Here is a 22695-nt window from a genome sequence, read left to right as displayed (position 1 = left end):
TTATCCAAGTATTTACTGTTTTAGAATTAGTTCTCTTTGGTTCATTCTCTATTTACAAACAAACACAGAGTCGCAATACTCTGTTTAGTCTTTGCAGATAACGAAAAATCGTGTAAAAAAAAAGAAAAGGAATCGAGCAAAATCAGTAGGCCACTAATGGGATCTCTTTTTGACCTCGCTAAAATAGAAACATTAGGAACAACCCCTCATGACAAATACAAAACTAGTGAGATGAACTGAACTCCACACAATGATGGCTGCAAAACAGCTCGGCTCCGCCACCCACCCCGCCCAAAATAACGATAAAGAACGGCTGCCATGATTGGTTGCGGAATGACCACGACGGAGCTACGAAATGGTGCTGCTCTCATGCTAACCCCAGCTTCAGTCTGAAACATCCAGAAACACTGTAGACTACCAATTCGATCAGTTCCGGTAGCGCCCCAATGTAACCCGGTAGAGAAGAACTAGCCCTCCCCTCTTTGACTGATGGTTCTTGTTGCCTGTCCCTTCTGTTGTCATTTAACCGAACTATTTAGCCTGCTGAAAGGGGTTGTGTTCCGACCGCTGGTTGGTGGAGACATTTTGACTATATTCTGTACCTGCGTTGTCGCGTAATGCGTCATATGACGCGCCGCGTTAGCGCATCCGGAAGTCATCCGGGGCGCGCAGCGCGTAACGTAAGCATAACAAGTCATGTGACTTGTTAATAAAACTTTTCATTGGTTCATTTTACTTTTCTTATTGTAATGATGAAAGGCTTGGTCATATGACCTAAAAATTACGCTTTTCATTACTTCCGAACATTATTTTTTCTTAAATATATGTTATAATGTTCCAGGCTAATGTACTTTCCCGGAAATTTTACAACTGTCCTGCAAGTAAAATATATTCTTTTTTCGAGAAAAAGAGCGTTTCTTCGTCCCATGACGGAGCCGTTGAGCAAAAGAGGGTCGACCTGCTGTCTTAGTCGCCGATACGCCTGAATATGAGATTCTTATCGATCACTTTATGTTGCAGGAATAGAAAACACAACAGCCCTTGACCATTTATCTTTACTGCGTTCCTTCGTATTATACCTTTTACCCTTCATGTAATTGGTCTGCTTTATTTCACTTGCCTTTTAATGATTCTAAAACAGTGACTATTATTAAAAACTTTACCAATGTATATACTACTACCATGTTTTCTTTTAAAAACCTTTATTGTGAAAATTTCATTATACAAATACGAGCCTATAACCACGTGGGCCGGCCACGGAGCAAACTGTAATCGTATATGATGAATAGACATTTACACTGTAGAGGAACGTAACGGGCGGGCCATTAGGTTGCAAGAACTAAGGTGTCTAACAGTTAAAATACGACAGGGCCAGTTACAATAAAATTATCTAGATATACATTTGCGGGCAAGTACCATGGGTGACGTTAATTCGAACTTTCAACAGTACAGTAATCAATAACACATCAGAACTTAATATCAATAGGGATGTCGAAATATTCAATCAATTCTCGTCCCCGCCCGCCATGTGCTTCAAAACTGCATACGTATCTCGTGATTTCAAGGTTCTGCAACCAGTACACAACAAGGAGTTACGAGTCCCATTTATTCTGGCGCCATTTTGGGCGAGGACGGGCAGGTCCAGGATATAGTCAAAATGTCTCTACCAACCATCGACTATGATGATGTTCATATGCTGTATTTATTAGAGTAACACTCATCTGTCCACATGAAATTAATTTGCCACAATCTAAACATGTCATTTTAATCTTTCCAAAGTTCTTCTAAATATTTGGGACCGTTTCCCTTGCCTCTGAAGCTCTCAGTGCCACTTCTTTGATGAATGTACTAGCAGGTCAGGGGTTCTCCTCCAAATCTCTCTTTTATGCAGCACTATAATTAATTGGTGCCACCTCTCCATATGACGATGCATGGTATAGTTACCACAACTATATTTTTTTTCGGTTCCTCTGGAGAGTTCATCGTGGCAGATGAAGCGTGTAACGTACCGGGCATTTACCTTTTTTTGCATGTACAGGAAAGGAAAAAAAAATCGCGCGTCCGAGTTCTAAGGTGTCCCAGGGCCATTTTAGTGGACCAGGCCCAAATCCAAAGAACAGGCCGCCATTTTGAGAGTCCTGTTGCAGCCGCCTGTCGCTGTAGCATCAAGAGCAGCCGAAACTCAGCTGAATGGCAACTGAAACGGTAAAGGGGCGCCCCACTACAGCAGACGAGCCAGGCCCAAATCCAAAGAACAGCTATCTCACAGGCTAATGGGGCGACCCACGCCGAGTTTCAGCATTGTAGGATGACCACACAAGTACAGCAACTTGCTAGACATCACCTCGGTGCCATCCGGATCTCGGCGCCCCACTGCAGATGAAGTGCCTCTCAACTATGAAACCACCACGGTGACATCCGGATCTTGGCGCGTTGTGCTGCCTTCGGCCTATTCGCACATCGGTCCGCTACTGACGCCATCTCACAGGCTAATGGGGCGACCCACGCCGAGTTTCAGCATTGTAGGATGACCACACCAGTACAGCAACTTGCTAGACATCACCTCGGTGCCATCCGGATCTCGGCGCCCCACTGCAGATGAAGTGCCTCTCAACTATGAAACCACCACGGTGACATCCGGATCTTGGCGCGTTGTGCTGCCTTCGGCCTATTCGCACATCGGTCCGCTACTGACGCCATCTCACAGGCTAATGGGGCGACCCACGCCGAGTTTCAGCATTGTAGGATGACCACACCAGTACAGCAACTTGCTAGACATCACCTCGGTGCCATCCGGATCTCGGCGCCCCACTGCAGATGAAGTGCCTCTCAACTATGAAACCACCACGGTGACATCCGGATCTTGGCGCGTTGTGCTGCCTTCGGCCTATTCGCACATCGGTCCGCTACTGACGCCATCTCACAGGCTAATGGGGTGACCCACGCCGAGTTTCAGCATTGTAGGATGACCACACCAACTTGCTAGACATCACCTCAGTGCCATCCGAATCTTGGCATCTCAACGCCTAGTGGTATCTTCCATACAAAAAATATTGTTACGCTGCCTTTGGCCCCATTCGCACATCAGTCCGCAACTTAGACATCACCTCGGTGCCATCCGGATCTTGGCATCTCAGCGCCTTGTGGTGTCAGTCAGAAAATATTGTTGTGCTGCCTTCGGCCTATTCGCACATCGGTCCGCTACTGACGCCATCTCACAGGCCAACGGGGCGCCCCACGCCGACTTTCAGCATTGTAGGATGGCCACACCAGTGCGGCAACTTGCTACACACCACCTCGGTGCCATCCGGATCTTGGCATCTCAGCGCCTTGTGGTCTCTTCTACACCGGAAATATAGTAGAAAATATTGTTGCGCTGCCTTTGGCCCCATTCACACATCAGTCCGCTACTGACACCATCTCACAGGCCAACGGGGCGCCCCACGCCGACTTTCAACATTGTAGGATGGCCACAGAAGTGCGACAACTTACTAGACACCACCTCGGTGCCATCCGGATCTTGGCGCGTTGTGCTGCCTTCGGCCTATTCGCACATCGGTCCGCTACTGACGCAAACTCACAGGCCAACGGGGCGCCCCACGCCGACTTTCAGCATTGTAGGATGGCCACACCAGTGCGGCAACTTCCTACACACCACCTCGGTGCCATCCGGATCTTGGCGCGTAGTGAAGCTGCAGCAGCTGCAAATAAGCTTCAGACAGTGTTACAACCGCTGCTCAGAACTCTCAACTATGACACCACCTCGATGCCATCCGGATCTTGGCGCGTTGTATTGCCTTCGGCCTATTCGCACATCGGTCCGCTACTGACGCCGCCTCACGTGCCAACGTATTTTCTCCGCATTTTATACCCTATGCCGCATAACAGGTCATGTGACTTGTTTATAAAACTTTTCATTGGTTCATTTTACTTTTGGTTTCCTAATGATGGAAGGCTTGATCATATGACCTAAAAACAACACTTTTCATTGGATGAAAACTTTTTTTTTCCCCCAAACGATGAAAGCCCCACCTTGTTTCTGGATGTTTCAGACTGAAGCTGGCGTCACCATGAGAGCACCACCATCTCGTAGCTCCGTCGTGGTCATTCCGCGAGCAATCATGGCAGCCGCTCCCCACCAGAAGCCTGCAGGAGTCGGGGCCCCCAAAACTTTTGATGAATTCTCAAGGCGGAGGGGACGCTTTCGAGAATGGGGTCCAAGACCTAGCAGACAAGCGTCCGATTTCCAAGGTGTCCCAGGGCCATTTCAGTGGACCAGGCCCAAAAAGGAAACAGCCTGCCGCCATTTTGAGAGTCCTGTGACAGCCGCCTATCGCTGCACCGCAAGAGTGGGCGCAACTCAGCTGAATGGCGGATTTTGACACAGTGGACCAAAAGCGGACGGAATGGCAACTGAAACGGTAAAGGGGCGCCCCACTACAACAGACGAGACTCCACCTGGAGAGGCCCGTTCACGCCGCCTCCCCCGGGGCGCTCCACGCCGTTATTCGGAGCAGCATTGTAGGATACCAAAACCAGTGCGGCAACTTACTGGACATCACCTTGGTGCCATCGTTCTGCTGCCTTGGAACTATTCGCACAACAGTTTGCTACTGATGACCCACCCCCCGCGACGCCCCACGCCGTTATTTGCTGGGTGGCAACTTACTAGACATCACTTTTGTGTCATCTAGATTTCGGCGCGTTCTGCTGCCTTGGAACTATTCGCACAACAGTTTGCTACTGATCACCCACCCCCCGCGACGCCCCACGCCGGAAATCTGGACGTTGTGCTGCGTTGGGACTATTCGCACAGCCGACCGCTACTTCGTTGTTTTTCTCTAAAAATGTTTATATGTTATTACTATTTTTGTTTTCTTGTATATATTTATAAATTATTAAAGTTTTATAATCTTACTACTTTGTCGGAGTGCTATATATTTTTAATGTGACACATAATTGTAAAAACTTTGATGTACAAAGAGTCATCCCTGGAATCTTCCGCTTCACGCTCGGTCCCCTCCCCAATCACAATACAGGATGGTTTTCAGATAATAGCAACGCTTCTGCTGTGACGGATCTCATCGAGTGTGGGCCTTGATCTACTATAACTCCTTTGAAGACGGGTGATTCTTTACAGCTGTGGCCATAAACTACATCTGCAGGGCTAGCTGATAGCCTAGGACCGGCCTGGACAATCGGACACAGAGGAAAAGGAGTGTCAGAGGGTGCGGTAGTGAATAGGGCGAAAGGGAGGTGTCGGGCGGGCACAGGGTGTGATTCTCAGGGAAGAACAGCGCAGATGGGGGGAGGTTTATTACCCATGCATAAAACAGAGAGCGGGGGTGACCACTGCCTGGGGGAGATGCTTGCGAGGGTGGGGAGCCATGCTAAGGATCGACAGCGTGCACAGAGTGGATCTGGTCAAGGCATCTAAAATGGCTGCCGTGCACGACAAAAGTGTGGCATTTGAAAAAAGACAAGATGGCGCACACAATGTTTTTCAACAATTCCTGATTTCCTTCGAATCGAACGTTAACAGACGTTGGGGCATATTACCAAAGTTAAGCGATATTTATCCCTAACGATGCATTGCAAAGATTTTTTTACCGTCAGAAATTATCGCAGATAAACCTTGCTATTATCAAGGTTTATCGCAAATACGATAAAAAATGAGCGCAATGCATTAATATCGCTGAAAACTCCGCGATATTCATGCATTACCGAGCTAATGCTCTTAGCCATGTTATCCACCTCCCATTGGATAACATGGCTAAGAACTGCTCAGGGCAGCTGTTACTTTTTGGAGATATTCGCGCTTATCTCGAATATTTCCAAAAGTTGATAATAGGAGATAGCGATGTTAGCGACTGTTTCCAGTCGCTAACATCTTGGCATGCCCACTTTGCATGTCATTAGTGATAAATATCACTCACATGCAAAGTGGGACCCAAGATGGTCGCTATCTCCTACTAGCCGTCGCTAACTGGTGTTAGCAACAGCTAGGTAATACACATATAATTTTATCTCCGCGAAGCGGAGCGCTGTTACAGATATATATCTTGTTTTTGAACGTTAATTTCTCAAAATGCACTGAAGCACATATATTGAGACATAGCAAAGGCACATCGGGCTACCAGTCCCTAATATTTTACCAAGTTTCGTGCAAATCCATTCAGCCGTTCGATTATTATTATTATTTTTTTTTTTTGCCCCGCGGGGCCCTTTTAAAACCTCCACATCAAACCTAGGGGGTCAGCGAGGATCTACTATGCCCCCTTATGGTCATCAGCCGTTCGATTATTATTATTATTATTTTTTTTTGCCCCGCGGGGCCCTTTTAAAACCTCCACATCAAACCTAGGGGGTCAGCGAGGATCTACTATGCCCCCTTATGGTCATTTGCCCCTTCGCTTTGGCCTCCTCTTGTCTCTCGATCCTACCGAGAGACAAGATGGCGGCCGCTACGTACTGTTTGGAATGTTTACAGACACCGGAGAGCCAATCAGCTTCGCTTCGCAAAGCTCCGTAACGCGAAAAGTACGCGAAGCGGTGCGCTGTTACAGATATATATCTTTTTTTGAACGTTAATTTCTCAAAATCCACTGAAGCACATATATTGAGACCTAGCAAAGGCACATCGGGCTACCAGTCCCTACAATTTTGCCAAGTTTCGTGCAAATCCATTCAGCCGTTCGATTATTATTATTATTATTTTTTTTTGCCCCGCGGTGCCCTTTTAAAACCTCCACATCAAACCTAGGGGGTCAGCGAGGATCTACTATGCCCCCTTATAGTTATTTCCCCCTTTGTTTTGACCTCCTCTTGTCTCTCGATCCTACCGAGAGACAAGATGGCGGCCGCTACGGACTGTTTGGAATGTTGACAGACGCCGGAGAACCAATCAGCTTCGCTTCACAAAGCTCCGTTGCGCGAAAAGTCCGCGAACCAGAGCGCTAACCGGTCCGCTGTTACAGATATATATCTTTTTTTAAACGTTAATTTCTCAAAATCCACTGGAGCACATATATTGAGACCTACAAAAGGCACATCGGGCTACCAGTCCCTACAATTTTGCCAAGTTTCGTGCAAATCCATTCAGCCGTTCGGGCTAAAAGTGAGGCCAACCGCCCTATGGAAAACTCAATGTTAAAAACACGTTTTGGGACCCCCCTTTTTTCTCGGCCCCCACTGGACGAACCCCCCCCAAATTTTCAAGGGCTGCTCAGAAACAAAATGTGCCATTTTCCTGAAAATTTCAGCCGATTCCGTCCACAAACGCCAAAGTTATTAGACATAGAATTTTCAAAAAACCCATAGAGAAAAAATCCTAACTATATATACCTACTGGCGACCGCCAGTAGGTAATATAAAGTGTTCTAAACTACTCGTTGACCAACTGACTTTGGGGTGAAGGATATTTACTTTTTGTTTTTCAACAGTAAAACTACCCTGCTTTAAGTTTGGTTGACTTTTTATAAGAGGAAATTGTTATTTTTGTCTTCAAATTAATATTTCTTCTATCTTTAGCCAATTATATCACATGAGGATTTGTTTCTCCTCCTCTTTACTTGGCTTTGAACAAATGCTTTAGAAAAAAACATGCACTATAGGTGGGAAAAATGTTTTATGTGTTGGGAAATAATCATGTGCCTGACCCAGCCACATTATACTGTGAAAATGTGGCTTAAAACATGGGCCTAATGTTGTCCAAGTGTTGATCTATGTGATTTGCACTCTATAACTACTATTTACCCCTCTATCATCACTCCAATTACGTATACCCACACCCTCTCCCCTTCTCACCTAGGGGCACTGTATTTATGATATAGCTTGAATAATATTGTATATGTATAATCAGTGTGATTAAATAAGACTGAGTATTGATCATAATACTTGTTTGTCTTAATTTAATTTTTGATTTGTTAAATTTTGTCTTGATGAATTGTGCATTGAAACCAGGTTCAGGAGCATCATGCTCTTTATATACAAGGTAATTCTCCCAATAGATATGATAATCTCCAGTGGTATCACCTGGACCATTCTTACAGGGTATAGGCCTCCTTGACTCCCCTCTTGGGCAGCCATGGACCTTGTGGTCATACAGACCCATTCAGGCATGTCTAACATCTCCACATGTGACCTGTGCTCCCATTCCTTCCAATCTGTGTGCTCCAGCTCATCGCCCAACATACAATCTACAGGCATGGCTGAGCTCACAGCTACTTTTAGAGAACCTAGGGCCAGGTCGCCCAATACCGGTCGGTAACGGCCGAAATTACCGAATTTCGGCCGTTACCGACCGGTATTTGGCATTTGGAATGCAGGGGGCATTATTGTAAGATTCGGCATTTTACCGAATCGGTAACTTAAGGAATTGGTAAATTACCGAATTCTTAACATACCGATTCGGTAAATTACTAAATCCTTCATGTAGCTCAAGTGAGTGCTTCTCACATTTAATGATTCGTTATTTACCACCAACTACAAGTTGGTGGTAAATAACAAAAACCATTAAAAAAGCAATGTTGTGCTTTTTTAGGGCATGTATGTGGGCCACATGTGAACCCATGCACTATTCAGGGGTGCAACAGGGTGTCAATGTGACACCCGGCCACCCTTGTAAGTCTACCCCCAATTACCGATTCGGTATTTACCGAATCAGTAATTCTCATTCATTCCTATGGGCCTCCAGGCCCATTGAAATGAATAGGGAATACCGAATCAGTAAATACCGAATCGGTATTTATCGAATTTTACCCATTTGGTAAAATTTACGAATCATTTGCTACATGCCATTTATTGATTCTAAAATACCGAATCAGTAAATTTCGGTATTTTAGAATCGGTAAATGATACTTACCTACATCTGGCCCCTAATAGCCCCCACTCAAAGGGAAATTGAGCCATTGGGTAGCGACTTTCACGGTTGTCTGCGGCTATGACCTGGTGGACTCTATTAGGGACGACCTGCTCTGAGGGCACCAGATATCACCTCACTGTAGTCATACTGGCTCTTTTGTCTCTGAGAGCCTCCTCCTCTTGCCCATTGATGATGACCCACTGTATTTGAGTGGATGCTGGTAACCAACCCAAGCAATGCCAATCCAGTACAAATCAATAAGGAAGCTCAGTAAGGAGCATGAAAAGGTAACGTACCCAGGCAAAAAACAAGTGTACTGGCAAGGTTCAGGCAATAACAAATTAAATAAAAAATGGTAACAAAAATGCAAGCACAAAAAATAGCATTGAAAGATTTAATTTGATAAAAGTGATAAAAGTAGTCATAAGGATAATCAATGACATAGACAAAAGTAACAAAGTACAATAAAAATATTTATCATTTCATTAGAAAGTCACTAGATATGCATTGTGGTGTGTACAGATGTTCCCAATGATCTGAGGGAGAGATGGTTTTCGTCTACGCGTTTCAACACCTAAGTGTCTTCCTCAGGAGGCTACCATCTTGTAGCATATGTGGTTAGTATTTGGTATTGATAAAAATATCAGTGTAGAAATCAATCCAATCAAAGTCTTTGCGTCATCTGTGTGTATCTTACAGGGGTATGTATAGTGGCTCCTATATTGGAAAATGATTCAATAGGGCTTTAAAAATTTCGGGTATGCTGCATGAACAGTTCCTGCCGAAGGCTCAGTGTAGTATTTATTCCAAAATGGAACAACATCTGTAGCTTTGTAACGGTTGATGAGTCTGGTGGGCTGCTCGGTGTTCAAATATGTGCAGCTGCGTGGTGTCTGAGGCAGCAGGCCGGTGGGCTGCTCAGTGTTCAGATATATGCAGCTGCGTGGTGTCTGAGGCAGCAGGCTGAAATAGCTGTTGGGACACGAACTTGATATTTAAAAACCGGTGCTGATAAGACAGCGTGGTGGCGTGTAAAGCAGCTGGCTGAGGCAATTGTAGAAGTATAGACTTGATTACAAACGCCGATACTGATAGAGCAACTTGGCGTTCTGAAACCCGCTTCTGCGTGGCGTGTGCTGCCTCGTAATAACAATTGGATCAGTAAGGAGCAACACACTGATAGCGGAAACAATTCAGCTTTAATGAAATACTAGCACAAATAGATATCTCAGCAATGATGATTATACATTAGCAGAATAGTTGCATGGAAATATATAATGTAATGCTATCAGGTCAAAATCACTCACAGTGCAATAAATCCAAAGCACAAACGTATTTTTGCAGCACAGGAGGATATAGGCTTTTCACTAACAGTGGCACAGCAGTTACACCTCTCTATTTATATCTGTATGTATAGATATATATATGTGTGTGTGTGGGGGGGTGCATGTGTGTGTGGGTTTGTGTTAGTATCCTTGTGGGTACTTGGGTGTGATAACACACTCACGCTGTGGGGATTTGATTGCACTGTGGGGCAGGTCCCCACAAGGCAATGTCTTCTAAATGATAAAAAACGACTTAAGCAACACCTGTGTCGATTTTTACAACTTTTTTTAAACTGCCTTGTGGGGACCTGTGTTTCACCAAGTGTGTTTATGTTTTTGCTCAGCTCTGCCCCTGTAGACAGGAGGCGGTACTGCAGCCTTAAACACACTTTGCATTTAAATACACTTTCCTCACCAGAAAAACTGAAATGACAGACATTTCAAAGGAAAAGCTGAATAACCTGCTATTTATACAGATATGTTTTCTTGCAATGTAACATTTTCTCTGTTAATATAAAACTTGATGTACATGAAGATATTGAATTTAGAATTTTTGTGTGTGAAAATTGTAAATGGTTTTCTAAATAATGCTAAAAAAACTTGGGCCATTTTTGTGTCCCAGAATACTTCACTATTGCCATTTGATTTTTAACTGCAAATAAAGACTGATGTTCTATTACTCTGCAATGCAGTATAAACTGGTTTTATCATTTTTGTCAAATAACTTAGAGGCATTAATGCTTATTATTACATTTTAATGCTGGTACCAGGAATTCAGAGTCTTCATGTTGCTTTCCCTTTGTTGACATATTAACATGCATTATGTAATATCTTCTTTTAGATGGGAATCAGCCTTTACAATGTTGCCTTTACCATGCAATGCCATACCACAACGCTTTTACCATGCAACCATGTAGGTACATTTGCATGCTTTTACCACACATGCCTTCACCATGTACAGTATGGTAGAGAGGAGTGGCATATGGTATCATAGAGTTGAGTGCCACAGAGTAGTGTAGAGTGGAGTAGTGTAGACTGGAGTAGTGGAGCAGAGCTGAGTAGAGTGGAACAGTGTGCCATTGTGTAGAGTGCAGTAATGTGAGGTAGAATGGTATAAAGGGAATTGGGTAGAGTGTCAGATTAGAGTAGTGTACTGTAGAGTGCTGTAGAGTGTAATAGGGTAGTCTGTAGTAGTGTAGAGTGGTGCAGCATGGAGTAAAGTACAGTGGAGTGGCACACAGTGGCAGACAGTAGTATAAGGTACAGTGGAGTGGCATCTCATAGAGCATTAGAAAGTCTCATAGAGTGGAAGGAGAGTGTTGAAGTGTAGAGTGGTATACAGTATTGTAGAAGATGAGTGACATGGACTGGCGTAGAATGGAGTGGATTGGTGTGTTGTAGAGTAAATTGGAGTACACAGGAGTGGTGCAGAACTGAGTAGTGTGTTGTAGAGTAGAGTACAGTGGAATGGTGTAGAGTGGAGTGTGGGGGCATGTTGTAAAGTAGAGTGGAGTACACAGGAGTGCTGCAAAGTAGTGTGCTGTAGAGTTGAGTGGAGTGCCGAAGAGTGGAATAGTATAGAGTGGAGGAGCATACTGTGGAATAGCATATTGTGGTCTGGCATAGGGCTGAGTGCCAAAGAGTGGGGTGGTGTACATTGGAATAGCCTACAGTGGAGTGACAGGCAATGGAGTGCAGTTGCGTACTGTGGAATGGTGTAGAGTAGGGTGGCATGCAATACAATACAATAGTGTAGTGTGGAGTGGAATGGTGTACACTGGAGTGGCATCTAGTCGAGTACAATGATGTGGCATACAGTACAGTGAAATAGCTTAGAGGGGAATGATGTAGAATGGAGTGGTATACAGTTGAATAGAATGCAGGGGAGTGCCATAGTGGTGGCATACAGTGGAATATCATAGAGTGCAGCAGACTGTCATAGAGTAAAGTGGCATGTCTTACGGTGAAGTGGCTTGTCCTAGATTGGAGTGTTGTGCAATACAGTGAAGAGGAATGGTGTGTCATACAGTGGAGTGCTGCGTCATACAGTGGAGTGGAGTGGCATAGAGTCTTGTGTAAAGAGATGTAGTATGAAAATGGCTGAATGGATGTACATATACTTTTTCAGGAATGTAGAATATGGTGTGCAGAGTAATACAAGGCAGCCACTTGCGCTGCCTGACTTCAATTTTTCTAAATTTACCGAGCAACGCAAGGTGATGGATGGTGGCCTTGCATTATTTGGTAAATCTGACTTATGTATTGCATTACCTTTGCAACACCATGAGTGATGCAAGGGTAATGCAACGCAATGAAAAATATTTCCCTTTGTGATATATTGTACCATGGTATACCACTGTAACTTTGCAGCATACCGATGTACATGGTGATGAAAAGCCAGCGCATAACTAGATAATGGCTGCCTTTACAAAAGTTAAAAAGCAGGCTTCGTTTTTTACTACACCTGTTTTGTGGTTTAGGGCCTTAACTATAGGTAAATAGTAGGTTTTATTGTTGGTCCCTACCCATTATCTCTTTATTAAAATATTAATAGGTAGGGACATTTAAGAATTACCTTACTGTTACACTGAATGGAGTGGGAATAGTAAATGTTACCCCTGTGTAATTTAACAGGTGTTCTACTGTTGCATTGTGTGAAGTGGGAGTGTCAATCCTGTTACATCTATACACTGCAACCTTACACCCCTCACCTCTACGCATGCTATACCCCACACTTGCCACCACCATAAACCAAGACACACCACATCTGGAATGTCGCAGCAGGAAGCTGAAATGCTGAGCAAAATATATGACAACACTCCTAGCCCACCTTGCCACCAGAGTATTATGACTTTCCTGGGCACAAGAAGGCCCCAGAGCACCACTCCCCCTCCCAGGCTGCCCACCCAACTGACAACCATCCAGCTCAGTAAGCCGGGCCTGAGAACATCACCCACGTTTCACTGCATGCTACTAAATTGCCAATTGGCAGTGAAACATGCCACTGACATATCTTAAACTATTCTGCAACACAATATTGGCCTCTGCTTTCTAACAGAAACCTGGCTGAACAACCACTCATTCCCTTACATAGATCTCCTCACCCCCCTGGGCTTCTCAATCATTCACTGTGACCGCAATGGTTGTGCTGGTCGTGGATTAGCCATCATTTACAAAAAGACCTTTGCTTAGCTCCCCTTCACAACACCAAATTCCCTACCTATGGATATCTAGGAGCCAACTAGTCTCTAAAGGGCCCAACCCCATCCAATGTTATGTCCTCTATCAAATTATGGGTGAAAAACACAATTTCTGGAAGACAAACCTAAAAACACAAAACTCACTAAAAGGAAGCACAGACATCATGTGAGGAGACCTAAACCTACACCTGAACAAGGCCGTCTATCCTATAATTCAAGCCATATATACCCTTCTGAAAGCAAACAACCTCACCCAATACGGCAATAAACATACCCACAAAAAAGGCTCTACCCTCAACACAATACTCTTGAAGCATAATACCTTATCCCTTCACTCCATCCTCTCACTGATTGGACTGACCACCACTAAATCATATTCAGTCTCAATGCCATCCATTCAGAGGCCTACCCCTAAACTCGCAGTCCCAAGCATTGGGCTAGGAACATACAACTAAAACCCCAAGTAGACTTAGAAGGATTTGTTAGTTCCCAAATATCACCCCCCCCTCACATCTGCTGTTGACCTCACCACCCACTACAACACAAAAATGGCAGAACTCCTGGACACAGTTGCCCCATGCAAACTCAGAAATTCAAGGATTATCCCACTCAGATCCTGGTTCTAAGAAAGATAACAAATCTGCTTAACGGAAAGAAATTGGAGACACCAGCCCTTGCTGGCAAATCTTTCGAACCTCCGAGCTGAACATCAAAAATACACAAAACACATCTTCAGAGAAAAATCCTCCTTCTTCCGAGTCCAATTTGACCAATCCAGATACATGCCTAAAGTTCTCTCCAGCATCATCTACCAGCAAACCTCCTCTCTCCATCAGCGCTCAAGCAATGATTTTACTAAAGGCTGCGAGGAATTTGCTGAAAAGTATTTCAGAAAAAATATCCAACATTGAACTTTCACTTTTGCCACCCAAACTCCGCCCTGAACCCTGCTTGTCCCCCTGAACAAAGAGGGTCCACACAAAGTCTTACCTCAAATGAATGGCTATCTACCCAATTTTACCCCTCTCAGCAATCCAGATGCACCAACGGCAACCCACTACAATAGAAAAATTATGCATCTTGGAATGCATTTGACAGTATCCCTGAAGAAAAGTTCCTCAAATTACTCTCCTGCATGAAGTCGACATTGCACATCTCCGACCCCCTGTCTGCTGCGCTTGTCAAAAATCTCTGCCACATCCACTCCCCCATATAAACCAAAATCATCAACTACGCCCTATCAAGTGGTTCCTTATCAGGCACCTTCGAATTCGGTCAAATCACCACCCCATCAGAAAAAACAGATGCCAACCTGAAAGACAGTAACAATTACAGGCCAATAAATATCCTCCTTTTCCTTGGCAAAGCCATCAAAATATGTTCATGCACAACTCATCAACCACATTTGAAAAAAAACTCCCCAACACCTCCCAACCTGGGTTGAAGAGCAGCTGCAGCACGGAAAGTGCAATACTGAACATCACAGACGATCTACACAGATTTCTGGAAGATGGCCGGGCATGCCCCCTAGTCCTCCTGGATCTCTCTGCAGACTTTGATAGTACTGTCAACCATGAGATCCTCCTAAATACCCTCTCTCTGTGCAGGCATCAATGGTACTGTTCTTCAGTGATTTGCTTCTTTCCTGAACCAGTGATCTCAGTGAATTAATCTAAACAATTCCACCTCTAAAGCAAAGCCAGTGTCCCCGAAGAACCATCCCTATTTTCTATAGATAATTTCCTTCATTCAATGGGGAAAGGAAGTCCAACAAGCTTTGAACGAAGGTTGAGTTGGTGTGATGTCCTCTGAGATAGTAAGAGTCAGATGAGGATTGTCCTTGTTGGAATTGACATCCTGGCATAGTTTTCCTCAACAGCTGTGTTCTCATCCCTGTAAACACATGTGTATGTGATTATTTTCCTGAAGTAGGCTACATTGGATCCCAAATGTTTGGTCAATTATCACCTAATTTCCCAGTTCCTTATTTGGCCAAGTTGCTAGGTTGCTAGAGAGAGCAGAATTATTCAGCTACTGAGCTTGTAAAATAGAATTTGCTTCCTAAGCTGTAACAATTTGATTTCTGCCCTAGTTTCAGAGCGAAGATAGAAGTTATGACATCCCTGGATGAACTGCAACATTGTACTTATGTATGTATGTATGTATGTATTTTAATGCTTATTAAGCGCAGCTGTCACCCAGCGGGTATCCTGGCGCTGAGATCAGTTCCACCATCTGGTCTACAATTTATTCTGCTCTAGGGAAGAGATAGGTTTTAAGGTCCCTTTTAAATAAAATCAAATTTTGTCTGCTCCTCAGTGTTAAAGGTAGAGTGTTCCACATTGTGGCGGCCGTAAAACTGAAGGCGCGTCCGCCCATTCTCACTCTGTTTATTCTTGGGATTTTCACTAAGAAAGCTGAGGCGGATCTCAGAGGTCTGGCAGCCTGATACCACGAAAAGAGGTTTTGCAGTGGTATTGGTCCTTGACCATGCAGAGCTCCAAAAATCAGGCATAGAGCCTTATAGGAGATCCTCTGCTGGACCGGTAACCAATGTAATACTGCCAGAGCTCCGGCAGAAGAGGCCGAGCGAGGCAAGGACAGAGCTAGTTTAGCCGCCATATTTTGGACCCTTTGTAATTTAAGGATCAAGACCTTTGGGGCTCCTAGAAGTAGTGCGTTGCAGTAGTCTAACCTACTGAGAATGGTACTACGCACTACTTCTACTCTGGCTTCCCGCGGGAGAAGCGGCAGTATCTTCCGTAGAGCACGGAGCAGACCCATACATGTCCCAACAGTCCTATTCACCGAGACGTCCAATTGCAGGTTCGATTCAAACATGACTCCCAGATTGCGGGCCGAGTCTGCCGCCTCCACCGAGCCTGGAATGGAAATAGGCCAAAAGTCTTCCGGCAATGGGCGAGGGAGTCGGTCTGAAGAGCAGTGCAATATCTCCGTCTTTGCGCCATTGAATTGGAGTGAATTGGCTTGCAACCACTCTGCTGTGGCCGACATACACTGATGGAAAGTGTCCCTCGACACTGCCTCTGAACCCTCAAAAGAGAAAATCAGTTGGGTATCATCGGCATAATTGATGACTTGAATACCGAAAGACCTTATAAGTTGTATCAGGGGCTGGAGGTACAAATTAAAGAGAATCGGACTTATCGCCGACCCCTGGGGGACACCCTGGTTCACCTGGCGTATGGCAGAGCGGAAAGGTGGTAGTGTTACTGCCTGTTGTCTATTATCCAGATATGTTGATAACCAGGCTAGTGCCGAGCCCGTTATTCCCGCATTACAGAGACGGCCCAAAAGGACCTCATGGTTCACCGTGTCGAACGCGGCCGACATGTCAAGCAGTACTAAAAATGCTGACTTGCCCCTGTCGACACGCGTTCGCAGATCATTCAACACGGTGACCAAAGCAGTCTCAGTACCGTGGCCCGGTCTGAAGCCAAATTGAGCTACATCCAGACTGAAGTTGGATTCCAGGAAGTTGGCCAAGGCTCTCGTAACCCACTTCTCTAAGATCTTTATCGCGAATGGTAACAGCGAAATAGGCCTATAATTGGCTGGACAGAGGGGGTCCAAAGTAGCCTTTTTTAGCAAAGGTGTTACAATTGCTAACTTCCAGCAGTCTGGTACAGATGCAGTAGCTAACGATTGGCAACAGATTGAATGGAGCGGAGGAAACAGCTCGCCTTGGAAGGCCTTCCAGATCTTGTGCGGCATGGGATCAAGAGGAGAGCCAGATGATACACAGTTAGCCAGGATAGTTGCAGTCCTCACTGTATGAATCTATTTGATCTCTCAGAAGCTTTTGATACTGTGAACCACCCAATCCTACTTGCCAGACTTGCACATCTGAGTCAGCAGGCTTTGCTCATACTTGGTTTTATGAGTTTCAAGCAAATAGTACCCAACAAATAGTTCCCTACCCTGTTCCTTCATTACTTTGAGGCCCTCAGGGCTCAATGTTATCTTCCTCTCCCTTTCTTTTTAATACTCTATGTAACTCCCTTAAGCAGTTTCACCCAATCTTTCAAATTCGTCCTTTTTAATGTATGCAGACAATACCCAAATCATATTAAAAATCGCAAAGGACATCGCTTGGTGCAACCTCTGACTGCTTTCTTATTTGTGCAATGTTGATCTGGGGAGTTCCCTAGTCAGTGAGAATTGGGGGTGGAGGAACCTCATATTTCCTAACTAAAAAAGCGAATGGGTGAATAGATTATATCACCAAGGTTCAGGTTCAGTACAGATTTGCATTGACTCAAACTTAAGGTCCACACACCTGATCTTGAGTCAGGCGGAAAGTAGTACTCTGACAAAGGTGAAATGTATTATATGGTTCTAAAGATTTATCTGACGGCTCCACAGGGTAGGCTCCGTCAGAGTAAAGCCATTTGACCCTCCCGTCATTTAGAGTGGGCAGTTGTATGGCTTTTTCTACTTTGCCATCTTGCCCAGGTATATCCTGAAGGTAAGGGACAGTGAAGAAAGCAAAATGACACCCCACAGCATAGGAAGAAACTCTTATAGTGCGGGGAACATTAGTTGTTTTTTGTTTTTTAAATACATCTGCTTTGAGTGTTTGCTTTCGAAAAAAAGCAAATAACTCTGGGAATGTTTGAGCGCAAGCCATCATGCTTGTCAGAGCCATTTCTCAAACGTTTCCTACACTGATAGGAACTGCCATGATTTTGGCTGCTGTCAATGTATGGGATTGCCACAGGATCGGGGAATATCTCCAAATGTACTGGGCGAACTAAAGGCAGACATAAAATCTCCTGCCACCTTATCTGTCTTTATTCAATCTGGCAAACCTTAAATAAGTACCTCTATCTAAATTGGCATAGTGAGCAAAAATGATCATTTTGAATGGAATGGTACCTAGAGCTATTGCTAATAATTAGACTATTTGCAAAAACTTGACATCACCTTTTGGGGGTTTGATTACCAGTAGTATGTTTGTTAACCTGAGACTGGCACAACTTAAACAACCTTCTGCTGTCAATGCTTGTGGATTCTAAAAAGTAGTACATTTGCATCCATTCAAGGACTACCTCTAACAGTGCAGATCTGCTACTTTGTTTTGTAAGGTGGTCACTTTATATATTCAAGTTCCTGATCTCAAAATGAACAAGTTAAAAAGCATTAGTGAATTCCGAACAATTAGATAAACTAAAAGACATAGCAGAACGGACTCACAGCCCACAGACCTAACTACCAAGGCATGTATGCATTTATTTAGAGGGTGTCATACCCCAAATAATCCCCCTAAAAACGACACCCTGACATTAATACATGGATATGTTTCAACCATCTGAAGCTACATGGGGAGAAGAGAGATTCTAAGGCTCGCAAAACTCTCCCCTTTGTAGGAACTACCTTTCTTGTGTGACACATCAAGTTTACTCTGTAGCCAACTTTGATCATCGAAGCACCTATTGCAGTTTCACTCCTTCTAGCATAATGCACAGATTCTTAATGACTTCAGCTCAGATTGCCTAGACTGCTACAAGTTGATGTACCTGTATTTGTAGTCACATAATGTTTGCAAACTGTAGCTCGTGCAAAATTACACGGTATTGAATTCTGCAGCACCCGCAGGAAGAAGAATATGCCTTTAAGGATTGCATTTGTGCAGGAAGGTATCCATTCCTACACAAAAAACTATCCTGCCCGTAACACAGGCACTCTTGCACCATGGTGCAAAGTTGGCTGTGTTGGCTTTAAGCAGCACACAGTGCACCAACTTTAGGAGGAAGCAAGAATATGCCATAGACATTTCTGCTATTTTCCTTTCCAGCAATCCACTGCTGCATTGTGTGAAATGTACGTAGATCTGGGTCCTTATACTTTGCCGGCTCAGATCAAATTTACCTTGGTTTCAGCTATTAAATAGCTCCCAACTGTACACACCCAGAAAAGCTAGATGAATCACACAAAATTACCAAAATACACCCATTAGATAGAGCAGCCCATCTAATATTATGACGCAAATGCATTCCTACCAAGCCAACCAACAGGTAAAGTTGTCATACCGGAAAAACTCCTATGAATGTTTGCATGCCCACACCCTCCCAGACATAGTAGTGTATTGCTCTACTGCTTAAGGCTTTAATGTTGTGCCTTGGCGTCTTGAGTGATGGATCACTTCACTCCCTGATTGAGAGTCCATCTACTAGCAACATTGTTCTACTATTCACCCTCCTTCCTGTATCCCGACCCAAAGTGCTAATGGTGATATATGTGGAAAAGTATAAAACGATATAAAATTGTATTTGTGCGCAATTGCAATTAAAGGATTATATTGATGTCATCGAAAGAAGGACCAGACACACTACTGATTTTGTTTATACACATATGTTTGTATTATTTACACAATACATATGAACAATTTAAAGCAAAAAAGAAGTAAAACACAGTTGTGAATAGGTGTCCCAAGTGAGGCTTGAACCTAACAGTTTAGTGACAAAGAGTGACAGTATTTACAAGGTTTCACATTTTTAATTACTGAAAACGACCAAATGTATAATTTCCTCAGAATATCTACAGCAACTTTACACAATAATAAGTGCTGTGACAGTGGTTCACTTTCAAAAAAGTGTCGATGGCTTTCCACCCTCTCTAGGATGTGGGGTCTCATCAGGATATAGGGTATTGGGGACATCAGGGAAAAAGAGTGAGAATAGTGTAAGAAAATTATGGGGACCTTATGATAACGTACTAATAATAGCTAGGGCTTTCCATTACCTGGATTGTTAACCGCACAGTATACGTGATGAAGAAGAAGTGCCAACCGTGAATAAATAGAAAGAAATTACTTACAGGGAAACCCAGCCGGGTTCTGTAGTGTAAAGAAAAGAAAGAGAGAGTGGTTAGGGATAAATGGAAGGAAGAATGATCAGATAATTAACCATTCATCGAGTAGGGGGGCACTTACCCCTGTGTGTGAGCAGTAAACTGACGGTCTCGATGAGGGAGCGAATAGTAGGTCGAGGTCTGGGGCGGGTTTCTGCGAGAAAGGCTGGATAGTAAATGGTTGTGCTTAAGTAGCAGGGTTAAAGCCTAATGGTGAACGGCCTATATTCTTACCGAATCGAAAGCCACTCAGTCGTGACTAATGGAGGGAGCAGGCCAGCTTTGGTAAGATGTCCGCTTAATAGTCTCAGAATTATATCTGAAATGAGAGGAACCAGCATGGTTAGCTAGAGTAAACGTCCCGTATTTGCGGAGGAGTGTCCGTGACAATTAGTCAGTGTCTTACCTAAATAGATGATGAAACAGCAATCCACGATAGATGCGTGTTGACGGCAAGGAAACAAGGTCCGTACGCCGGGGTACAATGACGCCGAACCGGCATACACGTGGGTTTTAGTATCGGAAGAAACAGGGAGGCGTGCCCAGGCAATTAGAGGATTGCCGCGAGTAAAATAATCCGGTTCTCTGTAATGTTGTGGGAAAGACCGGCCGTTTGCATGATTAGAAGGGGAGGAGGACAAGGTAGTGTCCAGAATAGAAAAGTAAGAAGAGCGGCTGGCACTTCTGGTGTATAGTTAGGTTGGGAGCACAATTATGTTTATGTCAGTTCGAAGGCAAGGGCATGGTTCAATTCACCAAGTATACAGAACCATATATAGAAAACGACCAATTCAAGATATAATATGTAGAAATAGCGACGTGCTTAGATAAATGCATATGGTGAAATTCAATGATCACACATGTTAATCACATTACTGTTCTATACAGGTTGTGCATACGGTGAAATTCAATTATCACACAAGTTAGTCATATTACTGTTCTATACAAGTTGGTGATTTTCTCATAGTTAGTGCATGAGACGGCCTTAAAACAATAATGCTTGAACTAGAAGAGTATACATGATTACAGTCCTAGAATTATTGCTGTTGTTCGTAGTGACACATAAACAATCACAGTGAAAGGTAGGTTTTTTACTGGCACAGTGAAAAGGGTATTTAGAATTTGGATTAAATGTGATGGATGGGCAATTGGTATATTCAATTAAGTGTTGCGACAAAACCCGCGCCACTCCTACGCGGAGTTCAAGCCTTGGTTTATAAAGTCAATTCTATCTATCCGATGGCAATCTCGTCTTTGCAAAATATGTGTAATGTCCCCACCTCTCTCAGGGACTTTAGCAATGCCAATCACCTGCCACCTGATGTCATCCGCTGTATGTTGTTTCTCATTGAAGTGTGACACAAGTGTGGCATTCGCAACTGATCGTCTTATCCGACTGCGATGCTGTCCAATGCGGGCTTTTACTGGTTGTTGTGTCTGTCCGATGTATGGCAGTCCACAGGGACACCAGATGCAATATACCACATTGCGTGTGTTGCAATTTGAGAAAAATTCCATCTAGGGTATATGTGCAGTTGCTGTGTTTGAAGGAGTTAATGTTGTCAGTATAGGGGCATGCCACACAATTGCCTTATTTGTGATGGCCTTTTAGCTATGGTAACCCCCAGGCGGATTCAAGGGTATTAGTCTTTCCTTTGCAGGTTTCACTAGAGGATCTAATGAGATGGTCTTTTATGTTTTAACCCGCTTGTAGGTGAACATAGGGACCTCAATTTCAGGGTCAATACTTTTGATTAAGGTCGATTTTTTAGTAATTAAATTACGAAATGTATTGGTATGTACTCCAAAAGTGGTCACACAAATCATACCGTTGTGTGGTGCTTTTTTTCTAGTGGTGAGAAGGTCTTCTCTTGGGCAGTACCATGCACGCTTCATTGATTTTCTTATAATTCTATTAGGATACCCTCTAGCTACCAGTTTTGCTTTCAGTACTTCCGCCTCATGCATATAGTCCTGTTTGCGGGAACAGTACCTACAAACCCTTAAGAACTGTCCCAATGGTAACCCATCCCTGAGTGCCCGAGGGTGATGGCTTTTATATGCTAATAGCGTATTCCTTTCAGTGGTTTTCCTATGAAGTGATGTATACAGTTTTTCTTCTGAATGTTGGATGTTGAGGTCTAGGAAGGATATTGTAGATTTGTATAACTCAAGTTAGAGGGTTGGGTTAGGGGTGGGGTTAGGTTTAGGGTATAAGAAGGGCAGGGGAGGAATTTTCTTCCTGGTAAGTCATAAGCTCAGACTGAGGATGATGGGCCATAGGCTGGGTACAAGGACCAAGTTAGGCCCGCTGAGCAAAGTTCCTGAAATTCTGGTTTTGGAGCATTGTGAGGTCCTGCGTTGAGGATGCATGGCACATCAGAGGTTCTGATGAGCTGCGGGCTACAATATGAGGCCTTGAGTTGGGGTGTTG

At 44.0% G+C, this 22695-nt stretch overlaps 1 long non-coding RNA gene across 1 annotated transcript; it reads right to left on the bottom strand.

Annotated features, from left to right (window-relative positions):
• Positions 1-20343: 20343 nt before the first annotated feature.
• On the bottom strand, positions 20344-20738 carry LOC144761295 (uncharacterized). The gene is made up of 3 exons (XR_013595661.1): positions 20668-20738; positions 20496-20580; positions 20344-20415 (listed from the first exon to the last, which is right to left on the bottom strand). It is a non-coding gene; the product is annotated as an uncharacterized LOC144761295 (long non-coding RNA).
• Between the last annotated feature and the right edge of the window lie 1957 nt (positions 20739-22695).

Source organism: Lissotriton helveticus, chromosome 6 (genome assembly GCF_964261635.1).
Source record: "Lissotriton helveticus chromosome 6, aLisHel1.1, whole genome shotgun sequence".
NCBI lineage: Eukaryota > Metazoa > Chordata > Amphibia > Caudata > Salamandridae > Lissotriton > Lissotriton helveticus.
The sequence above is the reverse complement of the archived record's forward strand: the minus strand, read 5'-3'. Positions and strand labels throughout refer to the sequence as shown.